Raw genomic sequence first — 6,000 nt, 5'->3', positions numbered from 1 at the left:
AGGACACGCAGCAGTTCGGTAAAGCAGAATGGCATCTGTGAAATGTCTGCCCCGCGTGGGGAGCCCGTGGCTGGCAAGGCTGCCCCTGGCTCCCTGCCTGGCACCACTCAGGTCCAGGGTCTCAAGAACTGGGCATACTGGGAGAAGCTGTGCTGTGCTGGTGCCACGCTCTGCCGTTTGGCACGGCCGTGTGTGGGATGGACCCCACGTGCCCAGGGCAGCCCAGCTCCTCTCGGGGAGCCGCTGGCTGATGGGCTGTGCCCCGTGACCTCGTGTTTGGGGTTTGGGCTGCTGTTGTGGTGTTCTCTGTGCCGCGATTCCTGGGCAGATAGCATTGTTTGCCCTGACACGTAAGCTGGTGACAACCTGCAAGAGCTCTGGCATGGATTCCGGCTGCGCGGCTCCCAGCCTGCCCTGCTTCCCAGGGCCTTTTTATAGCCCAGCAGAACTTGTTTTGCTGTGGCAGCGAAGCAGAACCCGAGTGTGGGCTGGGAGCCGCGGGGACACACACGTATGGCTCACAGTGGGTGCGGGGTCATGTTTGCACCTCCCTACCCCCAAACGCCGCCACAGTGGGACCCTGCTCTCCCATGGTTGCTCAGCTGCAATGCTTGCCTCCGCCTCAAGACTTGGGGAAGTTGAGGGAAGCCCCCAGGCTCTGAAAATGGGGGTCTGGAGTTTTGGAGGGGTCCCAGAGAGGGCTGGGAGCATGCTGCCAGGGAGGGGACATGGTGGCCAGGCCACGAGTGCAGAAGGGCACACTGCCATGGCCATGGGCAGAGGACATGCTGAGGTGATGCTGAGCCCTGCCACCTGTCTCCCCAGCAGAGCAAGGGGCTGCCAGCACCCCTGTGGCCCCCCTCTTGAGCAGCAGAGCCTCGGCAAAGGACAAGGAGGTGAAGCCGGATTATGAAAGTGTTTCTTTGCTTTGCTTTTGAGAAAGGAGAACTTCAAAGAGGCCATTTATCACCAGACAAAGAGAGTTGCGAGTTATTTGCAAAGTGTAAGGGAGAAGCATTAATTATCAGAGTGACAGACAAACGCTGCTGCTGGGTGTCCTCCTGCCTACCCCTCCGCCCCATCCCAGCAGCCACCTGCGGCCGCTCCTGACAAGCCCCAGGTGACACCCGCGCTCCTGTGCCTCCTGCCATGCCGTCTCCGGCTCCTGCCTCGTCTCCCCTCTATCTGGGGCTCCGTGTGCCAGGTGGTGCTGCAGTGGAACTGCCTGGCTCCGGGTGATGGGACCCAGGCAATGGATGTCCCCAGTGTGGGTACACCTGCACCACTGCTGCAGCCAGAGGGACAACGCAGGGGGTTCCCCATTGTGTCCCCAGCGCTGACTCTGCTGAAAGGCTGGGAGGTGCAGGCTGGGAGAAGTGCTCCTAGCAAAGCCCACCTGGTGCCCCAGCCTTGCCTGAGTGCTCCTGTTGAGTGAGACAAGAAACCATGCAGGGGGAAATTTGGTGCCTGAGCAGGCTGGGAGCATCTTTTTCCCCGTGGCAGCCCAACTTGCCCCAGATGCCTGCAGCTGAGGTTCACCCAGGACCCGCTGTGCACAGAGCTGGGGGACATATGTGTGGAAGAGTCCTTTCTTCACCCTTTCCTTGCTCTGCGGCTCCGTGACCCCTTAGGTACGTCTCTTCCCCTTCCCCAGGAGCCCCTGCCAAGCCTGGGCTCGTGCCGAGTGGATTGTGCAGCATGGCCAGTGACGAGGCATCCACGGGATGTCAGTGCCAGCAGGGTCACTGCACTGGCGACTGTAGGTGACAGCTGATGGCCATGGCCAGCAGCTGGGCTGGGGGACGTGGCCAGCAGGGCTCAGCCCAGAGCTGGGGCACCAGACCCATACCACTGAGCCACTGTCCCAGAAGCTCTGCACGAAGAGAGCTGTGGTTCTGTCATCTGGGATGGAGAAGGTGGGGAACGAGAGCTTTTACATCCCAAACCAAAGTGCCAACACACCCAGCCATCCTCGGAGGGTGAAAGCGGCATTGGTGCCGCTGTCCCTGCTGCCTCTGCAATGTTGGAATGCAAATATTGGGGTGGCTGGGGCACGAAGGCTCCCTGTGGCCCTGCTGAGTGAGCCCCGCCTGGGGCGGGCAGCTCTCTCTTTCATGTCTGATCTCTCTTGAAACCACAGCTTCCCTTCGCCCTGCGCGGGGATCAACCACGGGTCATATTTAATAAAGGTGGGGATGGGAGAAGGCTTCAAAACATTACGTCACCTTGGTGTGGGGGAGGCGGAGGCAGGCAGGGAATGCAAAAATCTCGTCACAAGTGGGGGCAGAGGAGAAAATATATCAGCAAGGCGATTTAATGGCCCTGTTTTGGTGGGAACTCTCTTGCCCACTGCCCACGAGGTCAGAGGCAGTGTGTCTGCACGCGCTCAGGCGTTAAATGAAACTGTAAGAAAAAAATGAGAGGCATATACAAAATGCATAAGCGCGTCCGTGGCAGAAATCCCCCGGCGCCTCTGTGCCCGGCTGGCCAGTCGTGCTTGCGGGAGAAATCCCCACCAGTCCCCAGGTCCCACAGCTCCTGCGACCCCACGCTGCCCGGGGCGAGGGTGGGTGCGAGGCTGTCCTGGTGGGGACACGGGGGTGCCCTGGCAGGGTGTCCCTGCCTGCCCCAAGGCTTCCTTTACCTGAGACGCAGCTGCACGGTGCCAGGAGCAAAGTCCCCTGTGCTGCAGCCTTGCCTGTGCCTGACCCCATGGGGCTGGCCATGGCAGCCGCGTCTGGCATGGGCATTTCCACTGCCTGGGTGGGAGCTACTGCCCGTGCATGGGGCAAACACTTCCAGTCCCTCCATGGGTGATGGAGGAGGCTGTGGCTGCGGGCAAGGGCTTGCCTGGCTGAGGCAATTGTGCCGGGATGGTTATTTGCTTGCGGCAATTGTGAGGGGATGGGCTTCAGTTTGGTACTGGGGAGCCTCTCTGGTGCTGTGAGTGATGGGGGAGTGGCAGGTGAGGCCACCTCCAGCCGCCATGGGAGCTGGTGGCCAGCACTGGGCACCCAGACATGTGTGGGCTAGCTGCAAACCGGGTGGCTTTGGAGGGCTGGGAAAGAGTAGAGCACGTTTGGAGAGTAGAGCACGTTTGGAGGGCTTTGGAGAGAGTAGAGTACGTTCAGCTTAAAAAAAAAACCCTCTGTGTGCTGTCTTGTGTTCCCAGCCACAGTCACCTCCTGGTGAAGGCTTGGGTTGATGCTCACACCGGGCTGGTGCCTTCCCCCAGCTGGGAAACTATGTGATCCCAGCCCTGCGGGGCACCCATCGGCCCCCTGAGCCGTAATGACCACACTCTTCTGCTGAGAGGAGTTAATGAGCTGTGCCGGACAACGATGGGAAAAGGCCGATTGCAGTGAGGCTCCTGACACAGCTCTGAGGAGCTGGGCGTGGAGGAAGGGGGAAGAGCAATAGGGTGAGAGAGATGGACCAGAAAACAATATCCACTTCATTAGCCAGGTGGCTCCAAATGTGTGGAAACAGGACAAGGTCCAGGTCACCCACTGTGACAGAACGTTATTATCATGCGATGCCATGAAGCCTGTGCAAAGACCAAGTCAAAGCTCACCAGTCCACTTGAAAGGGAGAAGGGACCTTCTCGGAGCAAGAGCCAGGCTGTTCCCAGGCTGGTGGCACGATGGGGGGTATCCACAGGCAGGCACAGCCTGTGCTGGGAGTCTGGGTGCTCAGCCCGGCTCCAGCTTGCCTCTGGCACCTGTGGAGCCTCTTGCAAGCTCTGCCCCGGGTAGGAGCCTGTAAAGGGGGCAGCTGCAGGAGGAGAGCCCCAGGGGCACAGCAGGCGTAAGCCCACGTCCTGGTGGCAGCGGGTTGTTGCTCAGGGACAGCAGCAGCTCTGGGTGGTCCCCCAGCCCCAACAGTGGGTGTGTGGTTTGGCATCTCATCCCACACCTGGGATCAAGGGAGCTTTGGGGCGATCAGAGACCTGCCACGATGTGAAGGATGAGAGCACCTATGGGTACAAGAGACCTGGTGGGCATGTACTACTTGTTTGCCCTCATGAGTGGGAAAGCTGGGCACAGCAGGGACACTCACCCAGCACCCTGGTCCCTGCACCCTGTTAACATGGTGAGGCTTGTCCATTTGGGCCCTGAACTACTTCAGAGCTGACCTGAGCAGGGCTGGCATCAGGAGAGAATCAACCTGCTGGGAGCCCCCCACCTTGCCACAGGCACAGCGGAGCAAGGGCTTGCCTGGTGCAGGACGAGTGCGAGGGGGCTGCCTTCACCTCCCTGGCTGTGTAGCCTTGAGCCTGTGGGAGCAGAGCCAGGGAGGATGCTCAGCCAGGCTGGGGCTCCACGTTGGGAGCCAGGAGAGGCCTTCTGGGGATTTTTCAGTCCTCTCTTCTATAGGCTGCGCTCAGCCTCCTGCATGCCCATGAAAAACCCTGCACAGCCATCGCATGCTCACCCACAAACTCCTACCCAAGCATGCAGAGAGGTTTCCTGCTCTCTTTGGAATACCCTTGACCCCCAGCCCTCCCGCCCCTGGCTTTGGCTCTTCCCCCCCATCCCTTGAAAGGCAGGGGGCTTTGAGGGTGCTGCGCTGCCATCCCGGCCCCAGGCTGCTCCTGTGCTTCTCTACAGAGCATGAATGGTTTCATCTCACTCCACAGCAGTGTGTCCCAATCTGTGCAGCTCCCAACACACTCGCTCCCAGAGCTGGGTGCAGGCTGTTCCCAGCCGGGCTGCAGAGCTTTTCCCTTTACTCTGCCTGGCTCTGCTGGAAGCCAAACTGCAGCCAGCTCCCCCAGAGCATTTTGCTGTGAGCAGGACCCATGGCCAGTGGCAGCAGAGACCTACAGCCAGACTTTCATGGGGCTCTGGGGCTGCACTGCAAAGCACTTGGGCTCTGCCAGGGGTGCTGGTGGCTGGCAGGATTTTCTGGGGGCCTTCGAGGTGGACAGGCAGCTACAACTTTGGGTACCCTGTAAAAGTCCAAATCTGGGCTGGAAACGCTGTATTTAAAGCTATCGTCCTTTGCTGGGGCTGACATCCAGCTGCCAGCCAAAAGTGTCAGGGAATTGGGCTACCAAACTGAAAGCACTTTAGGAGCCTTGGGGGGGTCATGATTGGAGATTTTGAACACTGGCCCTGCCTTCCACTGCAGGGTCCCAGATCCCTCTGCATTGTGCTCTGGGTATGGTGGTGCCCCTCTTGTATTCGTGTCTGCTTTAATTGAAGCGAACCTGTTGATTTCGTGGGGGGGACTCAGTGCATTTACAGTGTTAGGAAAAGCAGTGTGCGCTCAGATCCCAGAGCCCAGCTTGGATTTCTCCTTCTGCCCACTTCCAACCTTGTTCCCTGCTCCCACTCCTGACCACTGTTCAACGGGGGCTTCGTGTCCCCTGAGCACCCCTGTCCCCACAGGGTCCCCTTTGCTAACTTGCTGAATGTCCTTCCACCCTGCACGCAGCTAAAATGGGGTGAGCCTGTGCTGAGCCTGGCCCCAAAGCTGCCCCACAATGGTGGCCAAGGCCCCCGTTGACAACCCCTGGTTTGGGGTGCTCTTCTGGGGCCTGGATCCTCACAGCCTACATCTGCTCCGTGCTGGGGCTTGGGCAGCAGGACCCTCTGCGGTGGGTGATGCTGGGGGAGAAAGTTCCCCTGCGGGGCCTGAGGGGACTTTTCTCGGCTTGGCCCCCTCTCAGCACGGGGCATGGTCCCCGAGAGAGCCCAGCCTGCTGCGGGGTGGTCGCTCGGCCCCGGGGGTGCGGGCAGAGGGGTGCCTCTCACCGCCCCGGGGCTGTCCGGGCCGTGCGGGGTGTTACCGGCGCATCCCCGTCCCCGGGGGCGCGGCTGGCAGCGGGACGGCAGCCCCGCACCGAGCCCCCCCCCGACAGCAACCGGGGCTCCAGCTCTCGGGGCCGCCGTCCCGCCCGGCCGCTGCCCCCGCCGCGCCTCCCGCTCCTCCGGGGCCTCCCGGCGGCCGCGGGCAAAGTCCGTCCCAGCGCGGCTGATAAGGGCCGGGCTGGGG

The sequence above is a fragment of the Phalacrocorax aristotelis genome, chromosome 18 (assembly GCF_949628215.1).
Source record: "Phalacrocorax aristotelis chromosome 18, bGulAri2.1, whole genome shotgun sequence".
Taxonomy (NCBI): domain Eukaryota; kingdom Metazoa; phylum Chordata; class Aves; order Suliformes; family Phalacrocoracidae; genus Phalacrocorax; species Phalacrocorax aristotelis.
This window is presented reverse-complemented; position numbering follows the sequence as displayed.